General features: G+C 36.3%; 1 pseudogene; it reads left to right on the top strand.

Moving 5' to 3' along the window:
- LOC149208666 (uncharacterized) overlaps window positions 1-15970 on the top strand; it is a 38040-nt pseudogene extending 22070 nt beyond the window's left edge.
- Window positions 15971-23918: the final 7948 nt, after the last annotated feature.

Here is a 23918-nt window from a genome sequence, read left to right as displayed (position 1 = left end):
TTGTCCATTAGACAAACAGTCAGAAAGTCTATCTTTGTGTTTTCTTAAAGGCATTATTCGGAAAAAATTGAAAACATAGAAGATAAGACTTGCATTCAATTCAACAACATTGAAACAAGAAATAGTCATAGAAAACGTGGACTACAATCCATTTGCAACAAGATCAAAGGATCTATCAAAACAATCAAAGAAATCAGGAAAATCGGAGACACTGAGATTTCGATCACTTAGAAACATGAAAAACCATATTAGAAACAACGCACAAACAGAAATTGTAATTCCTTGTCCATTAGGCAAAGAGGAAAAAAGTTTATCTTTGTGTTCGCTTAAAGGCATTATCCGGACAAAATCGAAACGCGGAAAATAAGACTTGCATTCAACACAATAACAATGAAACAAGAAATAGTCATAGAAAACGTGGACTACAATCCTTTTGCAACAACATCAAAGGATCTTTCAGCACAATCAAAGAAAGCAGGAAAATCAGGCCTATCGATTCAATCAAGATCAATGAACAAATTAACAGAATTACCAGAGTTTGATCAAATATATCAAAGAAAAGTAATTGACACACCTATTTTCAATTGTTCATCATGTGAAACAACGTTTTTAAAAAGAGACATCTTCTTTGTGAAACAAGAAAGTCAAGCAAAACAAAATAACATTAGGAAACTATCAACTAGTTTCGAGAATGTTAAATCTCGTGTTGAAAATTGCTACATTTGTAAGCACTGCAAAAAAGCAATTGAACATGAAACAATTGCTAAATATGAAGTTCTTGGACAGATAAGAAGAAACAATGGAACTAGAACACTCACAGAACTCACTGAACTAGAAGAAAGACTAGTTGCATTAAGATTGCCCTTCTTGCAAATAAAAGAAATGGGCCATCGACATAAGAAGTCGCAACTAGGCTTAACTGGAGGAGTCATCAATGTCCCCACTAACATTTCCATAATTCAATCTGCATTGCCTCGAACTATAAAAGACACTGACACAGTTTCCGTTGTTCTCAAAAAGAGTTTAAGATTCAAAAGTGCTTATGCATTTGGTCGAGTTCGAGTTCAAAAAGTGATGAAAGCATTAAAACAATTATGCAAAAGGATGCTTTACAAGCTCGAGAATGCTACCATAAATGACAATTAGAAAGAGGCATTCCTACAAAACCAAGAGGCATATCAAAGTTCAACTGATGCTGAAGATAGCGAACACGATAACCAAGACAACGATGAACCAACGACAAAAACATTGGTCCATGGATTCATTGATGCACACATTGTCCATGACCTTGTAAATAAACAAATTAACATTGCACCTGCTGCCGGATACATGCCATTAGGAATCTTCAAAGATAAGTACTCAGAAGAAATGAGTTTCCCATCGCTTTTCTATGGCAACAAATGCCCAGCTGACATCTCCAAAAACTTTACATATCAAAATATTTGCCACTGGGAGGTGCTGCATAAAAACCACGATTTTGCTTATCATACTACAAACCTGTTCTATAAAGAAATTCACATTATCATAAATCAGGTGTTGAATACAATGTGGATTAGAATTAGAAAAGGGCAGTTGAAAGGTAGAAAACTAGTTGCAAAAGACGTTAAGTCAAAACCAAACCTAGATCGTATTTTAAATTCTGACATTGGGTACATGGACCTAAAAACAATTTGTACCTCACCTGACTACCACCAGCGAATATGGAACAAACTCTATGCAATGATACGACAACTAGGGCCGCCCACTTTCTTTGTTTCCTTTAGCAGTGCGGAGCATCTTTGGGATCCTTTAATGCATGCATTGAGAGACATAAAAAAAACACTAGAAGACCAAATACAGGTGAACTTGATGAAAATGAACCTAGCTTATTAATAAGAAACGACCCTATTACTTGTGTACGTTACTATAGATCTAGGAGGGATGCATTACATCAATTGATATCTCATGATCACAAGTATTATGGAGAGCTCACTGACCACTTCTATGTAATTGAATTCCAAAACCGGGGCAGTCAACACGAACATGGCTTACTTTGGATAAAATCTGCACCAATCTACGGTCAAAATACAAATATTGAAGTCGAACAATTCATTGACAATTACTTGTCAACTAATTCACTCTTACTTGCAAGTGAACATAGAGTTCTACAACACCATTGTCACACAAAAAGTTGTAGGAAGTGTGCAAATTCTAATTGCAGATTTAATTTCCCAATACCATCGATGAAAGTAACAAAAATACTTGAGCCTCTTGAATTCGATAGTGATAAAACAAAAGCACATGCAAAGCTAATCTTCGAAACAATAAAAAGCACAAGATAGAGTGAAAATGATACATTTGATAGCTTTTTAGCCAACCTTGGACTAGTACACAATGAATACATACATGCTATCCAGTGTACACTAAATAGAACAACACTCTTACTGCAAAGGAAACTAGTTGACACCTGGACAAACAACTTCGCAAAACATATTCCAGGAATTTGGATTGCAAACACTGATTCCCAATTTGTACTTGACTCATATGCAGCTGCAATGTATTGCAGTTCCTATATGACAAAAGAAGATAAAACACTCACAAGAACATTTAAAAACATACACGGCAATCATGTGAAAACAAAATTTGATATCCTAAATACCATTAGTTCTTTAGGGAAAGCTTTGGTCAACTTGCAACAAATGTCTACACAACAAGCAGTGCATATTGTGTTATCACCCCCACTAAACTCTAGTTCACGGAAGTGTCTATTTATTAACACATCTCCTGTCGATGATCGTGCATTTTTTCTTAAAAGACAAAAAGACCTGCAAAAGGAAGCAGATGCTTCAGAAGACATAATGTGCCCATCAATTATTGACTACTATGCTCTCCGACCTATCGCTATTGAACATGTATGCTTAGCAGAATTTGCATCTAGTTATACAAAGAAAGGACAAGAACGCAGAAAATCAAGTAGACCATATGTCATTTGATCTGTTAGATATAACAAATACAAGGACATTGAAAATCACTCTACAGAGCAATTAATGTTATACTATCCCTATCGAGGAAGTGAAACTGCAATTAAGCGACATCACACAAGTTGGCAAGCTGCATATCTTGCGGTCGAAGAAATAGTCAAGCAAAATGAACAAAAGTTCAAATTTGCTACAACAACTACATGGGGTGACATAGATGACGCAATGCACACAGTAGAAACAGAAACTGAAGAAATATTTGACATAGATAGTTTGAAATCAAATGAAACAGAAACTATAACATTTAACAAATCGATAGATGACAAATATGAAAACTATGACTTCAAAAATGACTTGGAACATCTGCAAGATATCAAGAAGTTTGCTCTACCATCTACAAGGCCATATGAAATCGTCAAACAACCACATATACTTGAAGACGTAGAGTACTATGAATTAATGCGACAATTAAACATAGAACAAGCAAGCATAGTTACTGATGTTATAACAAGGAAATTGTACAGACCAGATGAGTTGATCTACCTGTTATTAACAGGAGTTGCAGGAACAGGCAAGACACACACAGCCAAGGCAATCTTCCAATGCTTAGTATGCATACACAATGTGGCATTGCCTTATAACCCGTCAAAACTAATAGGAATAATCGTTGCATACACGGGCAAAGCTGCCTTTAATGCTGGTGGTGTGACATTGCATTCTGCATTCTATTTTCCCTTTAACAAAGCAGATTGCCCCTCACTAAACAATGATAAATTGGACACATTATCAAAGCATTTCCAACAATTGTGTGTACTCCTCATAGATGAGGCATCGCTCGTTGGTGCAACAACACTATATCAAATTGATAAGCGCCTGCGACAAATCTTACACACACCAACTTCATACTTTGGTAATGTTGACACGATATTCTCCGGCGATATTTACCAAGAAAACCCAGTCAGAGACTCTCTGATCTTTGAAAACCCAAAAATCAACAAAAACACAATTCCATACGACTTTTGGCCAGAGAAAATAAAATGTTATCAACTGCACACAGCCATGCGCCAAAAAGACCCATTGTTCGTTGATGTACTAAATAGGATGAGATTAAACATGCAAACAGATGAAGATATTGCTTATGTAAACAATAACTGCTATAGGATCCCACCTTCAAGCCCAGTTTTCCCATACATTTTCTATCGCAACAAAGATGTCCATATTCACAATGCGAAAATGCTTTCCCTAACAAAGGGGGAAAAAAATGCTCATTGCAATTGACAACTACGAGCTTCTTGGGTCGAGTTATTTTGATTTTGATAAAGCAATCTCATTGCCATCAACAATTACAGTTAAACAGAACATGTTAGTTGAACTACATGCAGGAAATTTCAATACAAACGATGGATTGGTTAATGGTGCTGAAGGGATTTTCAAATCCTATTCATCTAATAACAACAGGCCTGACATTGTCTGGATAGAATTTTCAGACCCAGAAATTGGGAAACAACAAAGAAGAAAATTCAAACAACTATACGACATAAATATATTGCCAAATTGGACACCAATCTTTCGAATTGCAAAATCACTAGCAATGTCTTGTAACAAATTACAAATTACAATTCGAAAACAATTTCCAATCCAATTAGCCTGTGCACGAACAATACACCGAACACAAGGGCTGACATTGGATCAGCTTGCATTTGACCCAACTGGTGTCACAAAACATGGTCTAGTCTACACTGCATTATCACGTGTTAGAACTATTGACTCACTATACTTGATTAACAAATTGACACAACAAAACTTCCATGTCAAAAACAAAATAATCAATGAGATGACACGACTAGAAACAATTGGTGCATGGAAACTAGAATTCGCAAAGAAGAAATCTGTTAACAATGATGTTTTATCGATTGCAAGCCTAAACACATGTAGTCTACGTGCACATCTTAGTGACGTGATTCATCACAATGACTTAATGGACAATATGATTCTCTGTTTAAGTATGGGGGATTTACGCAGTGCATTATATTAGATATCATTTTTGGGATTCAACTGCGTTAAGTAAGTCATTCAAAGTATGACCATTTCCATGAGAGGTAGTCGTAAAGTGACTAATATCTCATGATTTTTGAATAGTTCACTTAGCACTCATTGCATCGGGTGATGCTCACAGGGGTGAAGAAGTGGGATTGAAACTAGTGAAATGTGGAGAACGAATCACATAGCATCAATCATCACTTCCGGGGCTTGCACCCGGTAACCAGGACTTCCCAGGAGGTCACCCATCCCAGAACTCCTCTGGCTCAAGCGCGCTTAACTGTGGAGTTTTTCCCCACAATCAAGCCCCCTTAGCTTGCTACCCCATTTGCAAAACCTTAGCAAGTATTGTGCCTCATGAACCATTCAGGTAGAGATCCCTTGACTCTTTTTGAATTTAAGTATGGGGGATTTACGCAGTGCATTATATTAGATATCATTTTTGGGATTCAACTGCGTTAAGTAAGTCATTCAAAGTATGACCATTTCCATGAGAGGTAGTCGTAAAGTGACTAATATCTCATGATTTTTGAATAGTTCACTTAGCACTCATTGCATCGGGTGATGCTCACAGGGGTGAAGAAGTGGGATTGAAACTAGTGAAATGTGGAGAACGAATCACATAGCATCAATCATCACTTCCGGGGCTTGCACAATTCTCTGTTTTCAAGAAACTCATTTGTACACTCCACCAATAGTCAAAGAATTCTTATCATTCAATTTTGCCACTGCACATTCTACACATGGAATTCTTACTTGCATAAACAAAAAAATACCTATTAGAGCAACAAAGACATTTTTCAAAAACAAAACAGAGCTTAACCTAATTGACATGTACTTTCAATGACCAATTTGTTTAATGAACATTTATGTAGCACCATTTGAACAAGTATCCACGATAATGCAAATAATTAAGGAAGCAAAATCGCAAACTACATATACTTATTGTGTTTTTTTAGTTGTTGGTGATTTCAACATTGACATACAACAAGAAACAGCTCGTAGCAAACTCTTTGTACAATTTATGGAAATAGAAAACTTACATGAAATAACAAGCAAATTATCTCCGCACCGAAAAACAGTAATAGACCATATCTGGACAACTTTGCCTATGAAACAGTGTGAAATAAATGTAACATGGGCTTATTGGTCTTATCACAACATATTCTATGCGCTACTACAACTCTAATGACCCTTAGTAAAAACTAATTTTAGCGTGTAGAAAAATCAAAGTAGCATTGATACACAAGTTTCTCTACAATTTGCTAAACTTCATATTCAAACAAACTTCATATTCAAACAAATGTTGTGTTATGCAAGCAATATCAATCTCCAATGGCCATACTAAAAGTCTATTTCTTGTAGCTTCCTTGCAACACTCTGCGCGAACTCATCTAGGTATGTAACGACACATAGAATAACGTTATGCACAGATTTATTATTACATGGAACACATTTTGCTTGTAGACCTAATAACTTGTACTCGTGTTGTACAGATAACTAATATGAAAAGACAACATAAATAAGTAACTCCTCCAGAGGCTTTCTCTCTCTCAGAGACTTGCAATGTCTCAGAGACTGGTAAACAGATAACTAATATGAAAAGACAACACGAAGAAGTAACTGCTCCAGAGGCATGCTGTCTCTCAGAGACTTGCAACGTCTCAAAAATTGCTAAAAAGTAACTAAATAACCTTCAAATATTTTATTACAAGTTTTGTAGTACAAACATAATGTTAATTCAGATTCTTTAATATTGTTCTACAGGCAGAAACAGGAAAGTAAATCTGAAATAGGAGCTAAGCATCAACTATGCACACCGATCACAATACAGGAGTTGAAAGGCCTGAAAATGGGAACAATCTTTCACGGTCAGATTCTTGTGATATACAAAACACTGGTTGACCAAGTCCACGGAATTCAATTGTTACGTGCTGACCTAGTGGATAGCAAAGGGAATATGACAATCACACTGAATGTACCACATAACCTGATTGCTGCTATTGAAGCCAAACTTGTAGTCGGCCAGGCAATTTGTATCATAGATTTCAAGGTCTCTCCCAAAACAGTTTATGACCATGGAGACTGTCCGTGCGTACTTTTTCTACATGAGAAGAGAATCCTGGAAACAATCCCACCCATCTGTATGCAATACAGATTTGTACTGACGACGAATATTAACCAGCTCACCAGCACGACAACTGCATTAGCAACCGGCACAATAGCCGATCTTGTAATAGCTGCGAAAGAAATAACCAGTCAATATGTGCTAACTATCAAGGACGACCCATCTCAAAAAGGAAAATCTACGTTATATACAAATTCAATCATCTATTCTTTTTAACATTTAAATCATCTAAACTTTTTAACGTTCACTTAAAAGCAATTGCATTTAACACTAGTACATTTTGCAACGCAGGTTCATCTTTTTAGTACATTTCAAGCAATTTTCAAATCCATACAACAACAAATTTCGAAACAAGAAGCCATAATGATGCTGTTTCGAAATCTTGTCCGAGGCAAATAACATGGATCATTACGCACTTGCAGATCCACCTTCATTACAACCATCACTTCGAACACAGTACTTGCAGACCTTAGTAAACTACCTGCATCAACAACAAAGGTTCTTTTGTAGTGCACAAAATATATATTATAAATCTTTATTTGTTGTTCTCCTAAATTATGCTCGTTCATTTAACATCCTCTTAGCATTTTTATTACAATATCTAACGCTAGACCTGTACTGAAACATGGACCAGGTTAAAGGAATGTTGACGATAGCAAACATACATGCAGAACCTTTTGTTACAATCTGCAACAATTTCTCTCTGCCCGCCGATACATTTGCAACAGTTTTCATGGATCAACTTAATTGTTCCACGTGCAGAAAGTTAACCACATATTGACGCAGTTTACAATTGAATTGCATTATCCAAACAGAGGCAAATGTTCAGTACAAGTGCATTCTAAAAGACAGTTTGCTGCTCGAACTTTGTCCATCCTTAACAAGACTGACATATGAAAAATATCTAGAAGACATCGCTGATGTTACATACAGTTTACGAGATTTCCATGTACGTAGCAGCTTTCTGTTGGATAGTTCGGATGTCATTGTCCATACAGATTGACATATTTTATCCTCTGTAGGATTTGACTTTTTCAGTTTTCATGGTGTATTTCTCTCGAATCAGAAGCACACGCTAGGAGTGCCTCATCTCCTAGATGGCTTCATAGACATAGTTGATGTATATAGTGACTATAATCACTTTTAGATGCACATTTAAGGGTTACAACTAATGTTATTGTTCTTGTAATAATTAGGCTCTCTTGGAAAGATGTTTTACTCGCAGCAACTTTGTTTGCACTATCAAAAGACAAAGGAGGTGAATGGTAGCAATCCCTTTATTGTTGCATTGTTGAGATATCATGTTGTGAGGGTCATGGTAAAGTACCCTTGTTACACTTGCATGTGTTCGTTTTGATTCCTGTGTCTGAAACCATAAGGGATATGTAAACAAACCATTTGCTTGAATGAATTAGTAGTTAATTAATTGATTCGACAAAAAAGTTGGAGAAGCAAGAGGATATGAACCAATGGCCTGTTTCATAGCTTAGATAGCCACATTACCTTTTCGAAAGTGTTTTAATGCAACATCAAAGCTCTCTTACATCTGAAAAACACTTATATCTTGTCTGTGTTACTGGTAGCCTGGTTCTATGAATCCAAGGTAATGAAGCTAACTAAGCTTAACCTATGTAATCAGCTAAGCTTATGTACTTTATATCTATACCTATTACAGTAAGTGTGTTTAGTCATTTACATCTGTTTATGGCCACGTGTTCATACTTGTCCATATTATGGAATTCTCTTAGAGCTAACTAAGCTTAACCTATGTAATCCGCTAAGCTTATGTACTTTATATCTATACCTATTACAGTAAGTGTGTTTAGTCATTTACACCTGTTTATGGCCACGTGTTCATACCTGTACATATTATGGAATTCTCTATAGCTAAGATCTGAGCAATATAAGTAATTAGGTTTGAATACTGCTCTTTATTCATCATAGTACTGAGCAATATAAGTAATTAGGCTTGAATACTGCTCTTTATTCATCATAGTACTTAATGGGTGGGCATGATTTCCTTCAACTCAACCAATGTGCAAGTCATAAAGAGTGCGTTTGAATGCTACTTGTGTGCCTCTCATGCACTTTACTTTCCATCAATTACCAACTCACTGTCTTCTGTAGGGTTCCGGTCCAACTATTGTTGTGAGTATTATAGCTTTTCCACCAAAGAAGAAAGTCTATCATTCCTATAAAGTTCAACCGTCCATCTCACTGAAAGTGGTCCAATTTTAATTAGAACTTGTATTCTAGACACTAATAATTTAGTTCGGACTTCTTTCCTTTATCTTTTTATTTCTGCTAATTTTGAAATATTGGTTTTAGTTGATTTTTTGGTGTGAAAATTGGAATTTGCCAGGGCTTATTATCAATTATATTTTGTTTCTTTTCTAACCTTTCCACTTTGTGTCAGCAATTAAACAAGAAAATCATGAGTCGACATTGCGTTTAGGCTTATGTTTCTGAATTTTCTTACGCATGTTGCATGATAGAGAGGTCAACTGCTGGAACTTGTTTTTGCATTATTATATGTTGTGTATAATAAGTTCTTTAAGCGACTGCTGCTTGTATTCTCAGGATATCAAGTATTTCCTTCAACTCAACCAATGTGCAAGTCATAAAGACTGCCTTTGAATGCTACTTGTGTCCCTGTCATGCACACAACTTTCCATCAATTACCAACTCACTGTCTTCTGTAGGGTTCCGGCCCAACCATTGCTGTGAGTCTTATAGCTTTTTGGAAAAAGAAGAAAGTCTGCCATTCCTATAAAGTTTAACCCTCCATCTCACTGAAACTGATCCAATTTGAATTAGAACTTGTATTCTAGACAGTAATAATTTTGTTCAACCTTCTTTCCTTCATGTTTTCACTCCTGCTAATTTTGAAATATTGGTTTTAGTTTATTTTTTGGTGTCAAAATTGAAATTAGCCAAGCTACTACACTATATGCAGGTACAAAGCCCATTAGTGTAGCTGCATCAAGCTAAGAATCAACAGGATAACCTGTTGGTAATTGGGAGTGAAACACCCTACAACTTCTGTTTGAATATCTACAAATGTAATTGATATTTGTCTAATGTCTCACAGAAGCGATCGATCCATAATGACTTCTACCATCTTCTGGCTGATTGTTGTTCTTCCACTTTGTGGGTATCTTGTGGCAGATTGTTGTTGTTGCACTTTTTGGGTAAGTAGGGAGTGAAGCCCTCTACAACTGCTGTTTGAATTTCTACAAATGTAATTCATATTTTTCTAATGTCTCACAGAAAAAAAACGACCAGTAATGACTTCTACCATCTTCTGCTAGATTGTTGTTCTTGAACTTTGTGCGTATCTTCTGCTATATTGTTGTTTTTGCACTTTGTGGGTAAGTGGGGATTGAAGCCCTCTACAACTGTTCTTTGAATTTCTGCAATGTAATTCATGTTTTTCTAATGTCTCGTAGAAACGAAATGAACAACCGTAATGACTTCTACCATCTTCTGGAAGGTTGTTGTTCCTGCACTTTGTGGGTATCTTATGCCAGATTGTTGTTCTTGCACTTTGTTGGTAAGTGGGGAGTGAAGGCCTCTACAACTGCTGTTTAAATTTTTGCAAAATGTAATACATGTGTTTCTAATGTCTCACAATGTCTCACAGAAACAAACAACTCGTAATAACTTCTACATTTCGTGGCAGATTGTTGTTCTTGCACTTCGTGGGTATCTTCTGGCAAATTTTTGTACTTGCAGAAAACTTTCCACTTTGTGTCAGCAATTAAACAAGAAAATCATGACTCGACATTGCATTTAGGCTTATGTTTCTGAATTTTCTTACGCATGTTGCATGATATAGAGGTCAACTCCTGGAACTTGTTTTTGCATTATTATATGTTGTGTATAATAAGTTCTATAAGCGACTGTTGCTTGTATTTTCAGGATATCAAGTATTGTTCTCTTGGTTGCCATTTGATTTTCAGGATATCAAGTATTGTTCTCTTGGATCAAGCTAAGAATCAACAGGATAACCTGCTGGTAATTGGGAGTGAAACACTGTACAACTGTTGTTTGAATATCTGCAAATGTAATTGATATTTGTCTATTGTCTCACAGAAGCGATCGATCCGTAATGACTTCTACCATCTTCTGGTTGATTGTTGTTCTTCCACTTTGTGGGTATCTTGTGGCAGATTCTTGTTGTTGCACTTTTTGGGTAAGTAGGGAGTGAAGCCCTCTACAACTGCTGTTTGAATTTCTGCAAATGTAATTCATATTTTCCTAATGTCTCACAGAAAAAAATGACCAGTAATGACTTCTACCATCTTTTGCCAGATTGTTGTTCTTGAACTTTGTGGGTATCTTCTGCTATATTGTTGTTTTTGCACTTTGTGGGTAAGTGAGCATTGAAGCCCTCTACAACTACTGTTTGAATTTATGCAATGTAATTAATATTTTTCTAATGTCTCACAGAAACGAAATGAACGACCGTAATGAATTTTACCATCTTTTGGCAAGTTGTTGTTCTTGCACTTTGTGGGTATCTTATGCCAGATTGTTGTTCTTGCACTTTGTGGGTAAGTCGGGAGTGAAGGCCTCTACAACTGTTGTTTAAATTTTTGCACACGGTTCTCAATTTGTAATGGCCACAACACTCAGGTACTCATGCCTTTATATATAGATATAAATCAATTTTTATATTGTTAAAAGAGTTAGTCACAATAAATATAAATCAATTTTTATATTGCTAAAATAATTACTCACACTAGTTGTACCATCTTCTGGCAGATTTTTTGCTTGCACTTCGTTCTCTAACCTTTCCACTTTGTGTCAGAAATTAAACTAGAAAATCATGACCCAACATTGCGTTTAGGCTTATGTTTCTGAGTCTAAAAGATTCCCGTGAGCAGCCCATAGCTTCTTCGGTAAAAGCAGGTTGTTATGGGAACAGGTTTAATATCTACCCGTGGGCAGTAGGTAAAATAGTAGATGGTGAAATTTTGGTAAGTCGTGAATAGGTTTATTCGATAACTGAGTCCATTTGGGAAGTAAATAGGCTTGAGGGGTGCACTGACTATTGCTCACCCTCATGCAGCTTGAAGATGGGGACATCATTTGTTTTCAGAGATTTCTAGCTACATCAAGGTCTGCAAATTTCAAATTTCAAGCTTGAAATCACTGAATCCAGTGACTAATTTAGCCCCAGCCTTTCTGTAGTGTTCACCCTCAGGTAGATATGCTATCTTCAACAAATTTGGCTGGTTAAAATGCTCTTGTTGTGGGCACAAGGGCCAAAATTAGATTGTGAAGCACAAGCTAATGTGATAGCACATGTTAGTGCTCTTACTGACGCTTATGTGAACCAAATATCAATCTGTCTCTTAGCTTGCCACTTATATTGCTAAGAGAGTTAGTCAAAATAGATATAAATCGATTTTTATATTGCTAAAATAATTACTCACACTAGTTGTACCATCTTCTGGCAGATTTTTTTCTTGCACTTCGTTCTCTAACCTTTCCACTTTGTGTCAGCAATTAAACAAGAAAATCATGACCCAACATTGCGTTTAGGCTTATGTTTCTGAGTCTAAAAGATTCCCGTGAGCAGCCCATGGCTTCTTCGGTAAAATCAGGTCATTATGGGAACAGGTTTAATATCTACCCGTGGGCAGTAGGTAAAATAGTAGATGGTGAAACTTTGGTAAGTCGTGAACAGGTTTATTCGATAACTGAGTCCATTTGGGAAGTAAATAGGCTTGAGCGGTGCACTGACTGCTGCTCACCCTCATGCAGCTTGAAGATGGGGACATCATTTGTTTTCAGAGATTTCTAGCTACATCAAGGTCTGCAATTTCAAATTTCAAGCTTGAAATCACTGAATCCAGTGACTAATTTAGCCCCAGCCTTTCTGTAGTGTTCACCCTCAGCTAGATATGCTATCTTCAACAAATTTGGCTGGTTAAAATGCTATTCTTGTGGGCACAATGGCCAAAATTAGATTGTGAAGCACAAGCCAATATCATAGCTAATGTTAGTGCTCTTACTGACGCTTATGTGAACCACATATCAATATGTCTCTTAGCTTGCCACTGCTCAAAGAGCAGTTGCAAAAATACATGGGACAGCTATGATTGTAGCTGCAAAGGTGACCTTCTATATACAAGCCAATGTTATAGCACATGTTAGTGCTCTTACTGACGCTTATGTGAAGCACATATCAATCTGTCTCTCAGCTTGCCACTGCTCAGAGAGCAGTTGCAAAAATACATGGGGCAGCTATGATTATAGCTGCAAAGGTGACCTTCTGTATATTAGAAACCATGCTACCTGCATAAGTAAGTAGTTCAGTCATCTGCATTAGAGTCTTATACATGGAGTCACAATAAAATAGAATATATCTAGTATTACGTAGTGTGATTTATAAGAAAGGGATTTAGTTACACCTGTTGGCTTAACATGTCTTTCATACACTCATTACTTGTCTTGTCTAGCCAATTGTTTATTAGAATAGCTTGGACCCAATCTACCACCAAGATTTCATTTGAGATCTGCCCCTGGTGTTAGATACATCACCTAATTTCGCATTTACTTCTGTCATCACATACATCATTCCATATGCCATTTGCCCCCCATGTCAGATAGATCACTTAATTGCACCGATTTCTCACTTAATGTAAGCTTTTCGTTTTATGCCGATCATTAAATACTGGCCTGCTCCAATAAATGCTCCTCATATTGGATTATATCCCCTCCAATCTGATCTTCAAGTATTTCAACTCCATTCCAAATCAATCCGTATATGTACTTACTTCTGCACGTGTCAGGAATCTACCCCGCATTCAACTCTCGCGATCTAGCACGACTTTCCTTATTTGGTTGTACAGTAAAATATTATCAAAAACCCAGTTCCATTCACACTTAAAACCAGCTTGCAAACACATTGAACTCTTTTATAAATCGGCAAAAGCAATGCCTAATTTCTTGCTTACAAAACAAAACCACCTTCTACACCTAGATATTGACATACATCTCCCCGCTTCACATAACATGGAATCCATTAGCATAAGCCAACTTACTCAACTCGTGGCATTGTTTCTCTTAGCACTTGTTCTCATGGCTCTTCTGATTATTGACATCGTAAAAGTCGAAACAAAAAGAAAAAGAAACCAAGAAAACAATAACATCTCGAACGAAGAGCATATGAATCTACAACAAGTACTTGGCATGATTATGGAGTATATTTGAGTTATAGCTCACATATTTGTGGAGAGATAGTCAAAATTCTGAATCTCAAGCCTATTTTTGCATTATTTTACGCATTGTCTTAATTCCCCGCTTCCTTCTCTATTACAGGTCTACGATGGATGCTTCAAATATGCATTTGTATCTGCCATGGTGGTGCAACTCTCATTTTTTATGCTTCTATCGTCTCTGCTGGGATGCCGGTCTAATGTCCTAATTGTTAGCATTCGTGGTTGTCTTGTATTCTTCACATGTTACAGTCTGTCATAAGAAATGCTTATTTTCAAGGTCAAATGTAAGCTTCAAGGTAGTTTTTATGTTACTGGTGTCTTGAATTGATGATATGCTAGCATTAAGCATCGATTACACTTTATGTAAACACAAATTCTTTGCCCCAATATAGTCATTATTTGTGTGGTGTACCATTTATGCCTACCTACCTGAAGCATGGACTACAGGGGTACTTCTTAAATTTTCCATGGTCTTGTGCATTCCTTTCATTAGTTTGATCATGCAATAATGGGCATTTTACTCCATTTTGGCTTTCATGCAATATTAAACAAATGTCAGAAATGAGGTTTTCAAATGTCATTAACTACCAGGCATCAGACTCTTATGGTGTTAAGATTAGACTAAATTTGCTTCAAGCTCGACAGCTGGCTGGCTTCCATTCTTCTATTCTTGCTTAAGTGTGCATTGACTGTGGATTTCAAATTCATTCTTGTGCAGTCTGTTGTCTTTTGCTTCAGTCAGTTTATCCTTTTATTCTACGGTTTATACTTTACTGTATATATGTATGGCAACCAAGAAACAGAATGGGACTGAACTCTAAGAATGAGAGGCAACACAAACATTTCATCATGCATCCGAGAATCTGAACAGAGTACATTGTTCAGTCTGCCCATCAAACAAACAAACTCACAAAGAGCTTGAGCTTGAGGAGAGAGAAGCCTTGGAAGTATGCCAACACACCTTGGCTTAGTTAGTCTCTTCAAATCATCAAACCATAGAACCATCTTAGGATTAGTCCCTGCTTACCAGACTTCATGAGAACCTGAACCATGAGCTTGAAGATTACATTAGCTTTGGAAGTATGCCCACACATTCTGACATACTTAGTCTGGTTAGGATTCAGACCATTATTTCTAGTTGAGCCATCTAGTTTAGACATATTATCTCGAAGAAATGCAACCTCATCTAAAGAAGCCATAGCTCCCACCCACCCTCATCAGACATAGTCACAGCGCCAACAGCACCAACTCCATCAGACGTATGTCCATCACCAGTGGACACACATAAAAAGCATCAATGGGAAATCAAGCATGAATTGAAAGGCCGTCACGTTAGACAGGGATGAAGGATTCAAATAAATAAGGCCTTTTTATACTACATAATCATAAGAATAATCAACAGAATCCACTTATGCGTCATCAACAACTTAATCTATTATTGCTTGTTTGCAGTTCTGGAATCTGAACAGAGTACATTTCAACAGAATCCACTTATGCGTCATCAACAACTTAATCTATTGTTGCTTGTTAAGGCATGTGATGCAACTTCTATTGGCTGTGGTGCATTTGGAAAAGACCTAAAGTTCAACTTGATGCAGGGACTTGCTGTCTAATTACCAACTTAACTATTTGCAGTTTTGTCAGTTCATTACCTTTTACAATATGTCAATTTGATGCTACTGGCTTCGGTGCCTTCTGCATCGTCAAAATACTTTCTGACCCCATAGGAAGTTCTACATCGTTTGTGATGTTAGAAAGATACATATGCCAATGTACTAAACCTAAGACATTACCAAGAAAATAAAATCTTTATTGCTAGCCCTAAATACTTGACTTTCGATTCAAAATTAGCAGCAGGTGAAAATGAGTTTTCCAGGTACTATAAATCTACAATTCACGTTATGGAAAACTCTATTAAAAAAAATAGTGCCAAAACATAAATATATTCACCTCCCTAACTCACACTGCCAATCCATGAACTTCTCGCTTTCCATCAGTAATCGATGGTTTGGCTGAGAAAAGTGGCCAGACAAAGGAATTAAGAATATTTTTGGCAAAAAGATTTATTTGCAGCTTGCCACCTGTGATAAAAATAAAGTCAGATCAGCAAACAGAATAAACCCAGTCCAAATTTTTCAAGAAGAGTTTTGAGAGGTAAAACAAATGGCAAGGCTAACATCATAACAAGTCCCTGCATCAATCATGGACTATAGTAATCGAAAACTATTCGTTTAGCGTTAGTTGCGCTGTTTTTAGCAGTGGCTAATTTGTTATAAACAAAGTTTTATAAATATATTGATTTATCATGTTAATTATAAACAAAGTTTTATAAATATATTGATTTATCATGTTATTTTGCCTCTTCCCGAGGACCAAACCTAAATATATTGATTTATCATGTTATTTTGCCTCTTCCCGAGGACCAAACCTAATCCAAAGCTAAAAGATAGGTTATAATTGTTTTGTTTGTTTCATATTTTTAAACTTATAAATGCTATCTAAACTAATGTTGGCATTAGTCGAGGGCATGAGGAACATGTTGTATATAGAAGAGCAACGGGACATAGAAGATGAGGAGCAGGACATAGTAGATGAGGACATAGCAAATCAGGCTGCTGGCTACATCAAGCTAGCATTAAATGTTTGGGATAATACTTCTGTTAATGTTTGCGTCCTGGGTCATGACCAAGCTACTACCGTGGGATATTGTGGCATGAGCATGCTAGTACCTCAGCCATGTACCCAAATCTGCATCTAATCTGACACAACTAATGCAACCACCGCAGCCACCTACCCAATACCCTATATCTGCATGTAATGTGACACTACCACCTTCGTCAACCCCTCATCAACAAGCACACAACGGCCTCCTTCAACCCCTCATCGGCAAGCATTTCATAGCTTCACCGGCATGAAAATTTAAAATTTCCCTACATAAAAATTTTCCAGAATTTGTGAGAACTAGTATTGCAGCAAAATTTGCTGCATGAAAATTTACCACACTGGATTTACAGAGGCAACATATTATCAATTCTTTTTCTGCATGAAAATTTACCACATTGGATTTACAGAGGTAGGTAGTGTATTATCAATTCTATTATTATAGAGGTAGCAAACCAAGCAAGTAAACAACCAAGTAAATAAATTTACCACATTGGATTTATAGAGTTAGGTAGTGTATTATCAATTCTATTATTATAGAGGTAGCATACCAAGCAAGTAAACAACCAAGTAAATAAATAATTTTTTCTATTTCAGCAACTCTTATGCATCTATGCATCTATTTTAGTTTTTCTATTTCAGCAAGTTTTCCTATTTCGGCAACTCTTATTCATCTATTTTAGTTTTTCTATTTCAGCAAGTTTTTCTATTTCGACAACTCTTATTCGTCTATTTGAGTTGAACTTACGCATCTATAATAACTAGCAAGCAAATAACTAGAGTTTTCTATTTCAAGTAAATAGTAAATACGTTGAACACTTATGCATCTATTTCACATGAATAATAGTAAATACGCTGAACACTTATGCATCTATTTCACATGAATACCAATGAGATAAGTGACAAGTAGATAACCAAACTATTTCAGGTATTTTAATAAGCAATTTTTTCTATTTCAAGTATTTTAATAACCAGTATTTTCTATTTCAAGTAGATATAACACTTATGCATGTGCATCTATTTCAGCTAAATACCGACCGAAATAACTAGCAAGTAAATAATGAACAATTTTTTCTATTTCAAGTATTTCAAGTAGATAATCAACGTTTTTAATTTTCTATTTGAAGTATTTATTTTTTATTTCAATTATTTCAAATAGATAACCAACGCTTTTTATTTCAAGTCAATAACTAGGCAAGAAAATAGCAACAAGGCATGTGAAATTTACCTAGAAGCCATATTTCCAGTGACTGCTAAAGGGGAGGCATGCATCAAAGAAAAGCACACATGTGTAGTTTACTGAGAAGCCATATTTTATTTCAATTCAATAACTAGGCAAGAAAATAGCAACAAGGCATGTGAAATTTACCTAGAAGCTTACCTAGAAGCCATATTTCTAGTGACTGCTAAAGGGGAGGCATGCATCAAAGAAAAGCACGCAGGTGTAGTTTACTGAGAAGCCATATTTCCAAGGGCTTCTAAAGCACAGGCATCAAAGCACAAAGAAAAGCAAGAGAATATGCTCAGAACTTGTATATTTAATCATTTATCCGTACATAAACCAAATATTTCCTGCAAGAATACCAAGAAATTTTTGAAAATCCTCCTTCAACTCCTCCTGCAACAATACGAAAATTATTTTGAATATTGATAGCTGGTATGACTACTATTGTAATATGATATAGAGATTATAGAAACCATTGCACACCGTGTTGTTCATGCCGAAGGGCTTTTGACCATTTCAGCAAACCTGCACATGGTTTGAAGCCATTAAGTAGAGGCAATATCAGTGATAAAAACCATAGGGAAACATGCATTATATGCTTACCATCTCTGATGGGTATTGCTACACTCTATTCCAAAACCCATAACAGAGCTAAAATATGGAAAATACAGCTCCAAAAAGGGGCAAATAGCAACTTTTTAGACATTTTTCACCAAATCTCAGCCGAAATCGTCGAACTTTCAAAACTAATCAAAAGGGAAAATCCCGTTTTCAACCAAAATCCCAGCCAAGGTCATTAAAATTTCAGAACCACTCAAAAGGGAAAAGTATCTGTAATGGATATAAGAGCAGTGTGTTCCAGAACTTTTCCTCTATTCCTGGTAAGACCTTATATGATAACCGCTGCTTCGCATTGAATCTCCACTCACACCATAGCCATCATGTTCTCGCCTTCCAGCGATGTCCTTGTGCATATTCAAAGTTGTTCCAGCCTCATAACTAGAGGACCCTATTCTCTTCAATGTTTCAGACCTGCCCCAAATTTTGTCTCGACACTCCATGTCCATTTTGAATGGAGAGTCCCATTCGCTGCATCTTGAGTGCTCTCGTGCTAAAACACCTTTTCCTGTAAAAGCTATTATGAGATGACTGTGCCAAAGGAGAGATCCTCGATTGTGTAAACAATGGAAAACTAGGTTTAGAAAATGGATATCCATTGTGCCCTCGGTCTGCATATTCCATGAAATTCTAAGGAGCTGATGGGTGATCGAAAGGGCTTTCAGGTATTTGTTACAGCGTAGGCATAATGGCAATGACACAAACAATGTGTTGGTTGTGGTCTTGCTGAAGGCGATATCTAGACATAGCAAGCGAATTTGACATGTTACACCATCCGTGCATGCAGCGAATGATTTATGTGCACAGGTGTTATGCTCTAGAAAAACATGCAGCCAATAAATTATGTGCATAGGGGTTATGCTCTGGAATTTTGAATCTATTTCAGGTAAATCGAAAAATGATTTAATATTTCTAATTTTATAAAATTTAATTTTCCATGCCTCTTTAGTATTTTCTTAACATTTAAGATAGTATAATTTTTTAAGGAATCTAGCCCCGTAAGTGCATATTTCTCAATAAAGTGGAGTTCAATCATTCTCTAACTATGATTTGTCCAGCGGTTCTATTCTTCTCATTCCCATAAAGTCCAAAAATATATGTTTATACAATATCAGTTACCTCACATCATTAAAAAAAACTAGTATTGTTATGCAAATCCATTCGCATTGCATTGTGCATGTATTCACGCCAAATTTTGTAACATGTATACAGAAATTATAGTCTATGAAAAAAATTGCCCTTTTTAATGTCTTAAAATTCGATACATTCCAACTGCTGCCAAATGTGAAGCTTGTTTTCCATATATAAATTCTGAGAAGCTCATGACACCACCCTTACAAAGTAGATCTGGTGAGTCACCTATACCAGGGGATATGCATATCATCTCAGTGGAAACACCACTTGTACCATTTCATGATCAGATGGAAGGCATCAGTTCTGAGAACTTCATGTCAGAACTTGAATCGGGCATCAATTATGAGAACATCAGATCAAAATTTCTGTCTAATGTTGTCTGATGAAAATCATATTGAATTTTGGAATTTGAATTCAGGTTATAATTGTGAGAACTTCATGTCAGAATTTGAATCGGGCATCAATTATGAGAACATCAGATCAAATTTTTTGTCTAATGTTTTCTAATGAAAATCATATTGAATTTCAGAATTTGAATTCAGTTTATAATTGTAGTTATTTTGATGACTGGTGTTATAATTGGTATTTCTGAGCATCAACACTACTATTGTGCGAAATGTGGCATGCAATTTTCTCTTTCATCATATTACCATTACATTCAACCTTACTCCTTGTTAAGTTATACCACTTACTAAGACGTGTGTCTAAATCTGGCAACCCTGCAGTCCTCAACTAGCAGGTCGCTGCACTCAATGCAGAGCCTATCTGTCGTGCAGCCCGTCTTGTTGATAATGAATCTGTGTACTTAAAGGTTATTAAATGCTTTATTGTAACAAGGTTTATTGGTTAATCAAGTAATTAATGACCATTGGTGTTTCTTCATACCTTGTAAGGATTCCAGCAACACAAATCTTATTGTTATTCTTGCTCATATTATATCTTTTAATTTTCCCGCCATAAATATTACTGTCTTGTCTTTTATCTCTTGTTTTGGTTATAGTGATGGTACATGCTCATAAAATATTAGGTAATTATTATTCTCCTCTCTTTATTTTTTAATTGAAATGTACGTATTAAAGCATAGATTTCTCACCTAATATAAAACTATTGATTAGTGTTTCTGGCTTAATATTCTGATAATCCATAATGTTCATGGGGAATATTTTTTTGTCTTTCAAGATTTGAAGGCATACCTGACAGGTTTTCTTTAAAAGAAAAATCACAATGGTGATGTGGAATTTTTTTGTCTTTCAAGATTTGAAGGCATTCCTAAGAGGATTTTTTAAAAGAAAATTCATTTCATAAAGATTTAATAAAGTTTCAAAGGTTTTTTATTCCCTTTTGTTCCATCAACTCTTCATTGTGAGTGCTGATTTTTTTATTTTGGTTAGAAGTTGCATGCAACCCATTTTAAAATAGGTGTTTAAACTTACATAGAATTTGGATTACAATTGATACTCAAATGGCCTCTTCAAGTCAAACTTATAAAACCCATTTTCTAGACAAATTATAAGTCATCTTAAACTCAAACTTATAAAATCCATTATCTAGACAAAGGCCACGATTCGAATTAATGCGGAAAACTGTGGAGCATTCTTGTATACACATGGCAGAACCAATCCCCTTCCTGGAACCAATCCTGGTAGTTTAGTTCCAATCCATTCAACTCTATTATTCGGTGATTAGACCAAAGTTTCCAACTGCATGTGTTTGCTATTGCCAGGATAAACCAAAGTCTTCGAATTGAATCTCGTTTGCCATCTTATTTGGCCTCTTCCTGAGGCGGAAGAGGCTAGATCATAGCCTATTTTGCTTTCGCCTATTTATTATCACTGACCGTCAACAGTTTCCATATTAATGTTGACATTAGTTTAGAAGTATGAAATGCTAGCAGAATTACAGAGTTTGGAAGTGTCAAACTGAACTAGAACTAATTTATAAGTGGTTGAAGTTGCCACTTGTTGCCATCAGCTTACTGCATGTTGCATGCTTCGGTGTCTGCATATTGATTCAGTGTCTGCATGTTCATAATTGTGTTACAGCTCTTATACTATCTCTATCATAGCGGAAAGAAGAAAGAGCGTGTACGGTTAGTCTTATCTGATACGGTCCGGTGAGCTGAGGAGTCAGGACGAGAGCGGCGAGTCAGTACTCAATACTGCGTGGAAGAGGATCATACAGTGCGCAAGATACAAACAACTATTATGTCTATCATGTATTAGCACCGGAGAAGCAAAGAAGAGTGAAGGCAAAGTGCACCTGATCCTGCCAGCTCCAACACAGCATGTCTATCATGTATTAGCACCGGAGAAGCAAAGAAGAGTGAAGGCAAAGTGCACCTGATCCTGCCAGCTCCAACACAGCAGGTCCAAGCAATAGGCCGAAGCCCTCTCGTTCGGACCCTCTGCAGATTCCCTCCCAGTTAGCCCAGCAACAGCAGCCGCAACAACAATTGGAAGAGAAAAAGAGAAGAGTATTCACTCCGCTGCCCTACCGGCTTAGCTTCTTGGCATGGTGAGCTTTAAATCAATTCTTGCAAAATTCAATGCGCTATAAAAGCCAGTCAGTTGAATATCTTACAATAAAATACCTACAAAACAATTATCTTTGGACCACCTACCAACACTGGCTTCACCGCTGCATTTAGAAATTCTTCCACTGCAGCTTCCAAACTTTTGGGATTGCTTAACCTGCAATTGATTACAAAGGAAGCCATGTCAAAAAAAATTGGGATTAGCTTAAGATTAATGCTTAATACTAGAAATTCATTATTTCAAATCTAAAGCCATAATTAGTTTTGGAAATTAATACTAGAAATTCATTATTTCAAATCTAAAGCCATAATTAGTTTTGGAAATTAACAAAATATAATTAGCTTCAAACTTGCTTGTACATAGAATGACCCAGTTCAAGTACTGGCTAGAGCAATAGAACACCACTGCAAACAGAAAATGCAAAATATCCACAATATCGTGTAGCAAGATCTGGACTAACCCAGATTGAAGCACATGAAAACAAATTAAGAAAATCTCAAGATCAATATAATATATCCCATGCAAATACTTGTGGCCACGACATTTAAATTTTGCAAGAAACAATTGGGCAGATACGGTGAATGTGAATGCAGACAGACATCTTGACAACCAACACTGGCTTCACCGCTGCATTTAGAAATTCTGCTGTTACTTCCACCGCAGCTTCCAAACTTTTTGGATTGCTTAGCCTGCAATTGATTACAAAGGAAGCCATGTCAAAAAAAATTGGGATTAGCTTAAGATTAATGCTTAATACTAGAAATCCATTATTTCAAATCTAAAGCCATAATTAGTTTTGGAAATTAACAAAATATAATTAGCTTCAAACTTGCTTGTACATAGAATGACCCAGTTCAAGTACTGGCTAGAGCAATAGAACACCACTGCAAACAGAAAATGCAAAATATCCACAGTATCATGTAGCAAGATCTGGACTAACCCCAGATTGAAGCACATGAAAACAAATTAAGAAAATCTCAAGATCAATATAATATATCCCATGCAAATACTTGTGGCCATGACATTTAAATTTTGCAAGAAACAATTGGGCAGATACGGTGAATGTGAATGCAGACAGACATCTTGACAATTAACCGAAAACGGAGGCATAGATCCTTTAGAAGGGCGGGACCAGATATCTTCAGGAATACCATATCTGATGAGTTCTTCATTTTAGAACTTATCAATGAGCATTACCTGTACTTGCATTACCTGAGCTTTACCTGATCTTTGCTCCATGGCACTGAAAGTTCTTCAGCTGAGACCTGCGAGAAACCTGAACGCAGAGTTGTGGCCCTCAGCCTCCATATTCCATGATAATGACGTTGATTGAACTCTCTAACTGTATTTTTTTTTTTTCATCACGAATTTATTGCAGCGAATATCAAC

This window comes from Pinus tabuliformis, chromosome 1_2 (assembly GCF_031772625.1).
Source record: "Pinus tabuliformis cultivar Carrire ecotype Pingquan chromosome 1_2, CPIR1, whole genome shotgun sequence".
NCBI classification, from domain to species: Eukaryota; Viridiplantae; Streptophyta; class Pinopsida; order Pinales; family Pinaceae; genus Pinus; species Pinus tabuliformis.
The sequence above is the reverse complement of the archived record's forward strand: the minus strand, read 5'-3'. Positions and strand labels throughout refer to the sequence as shown.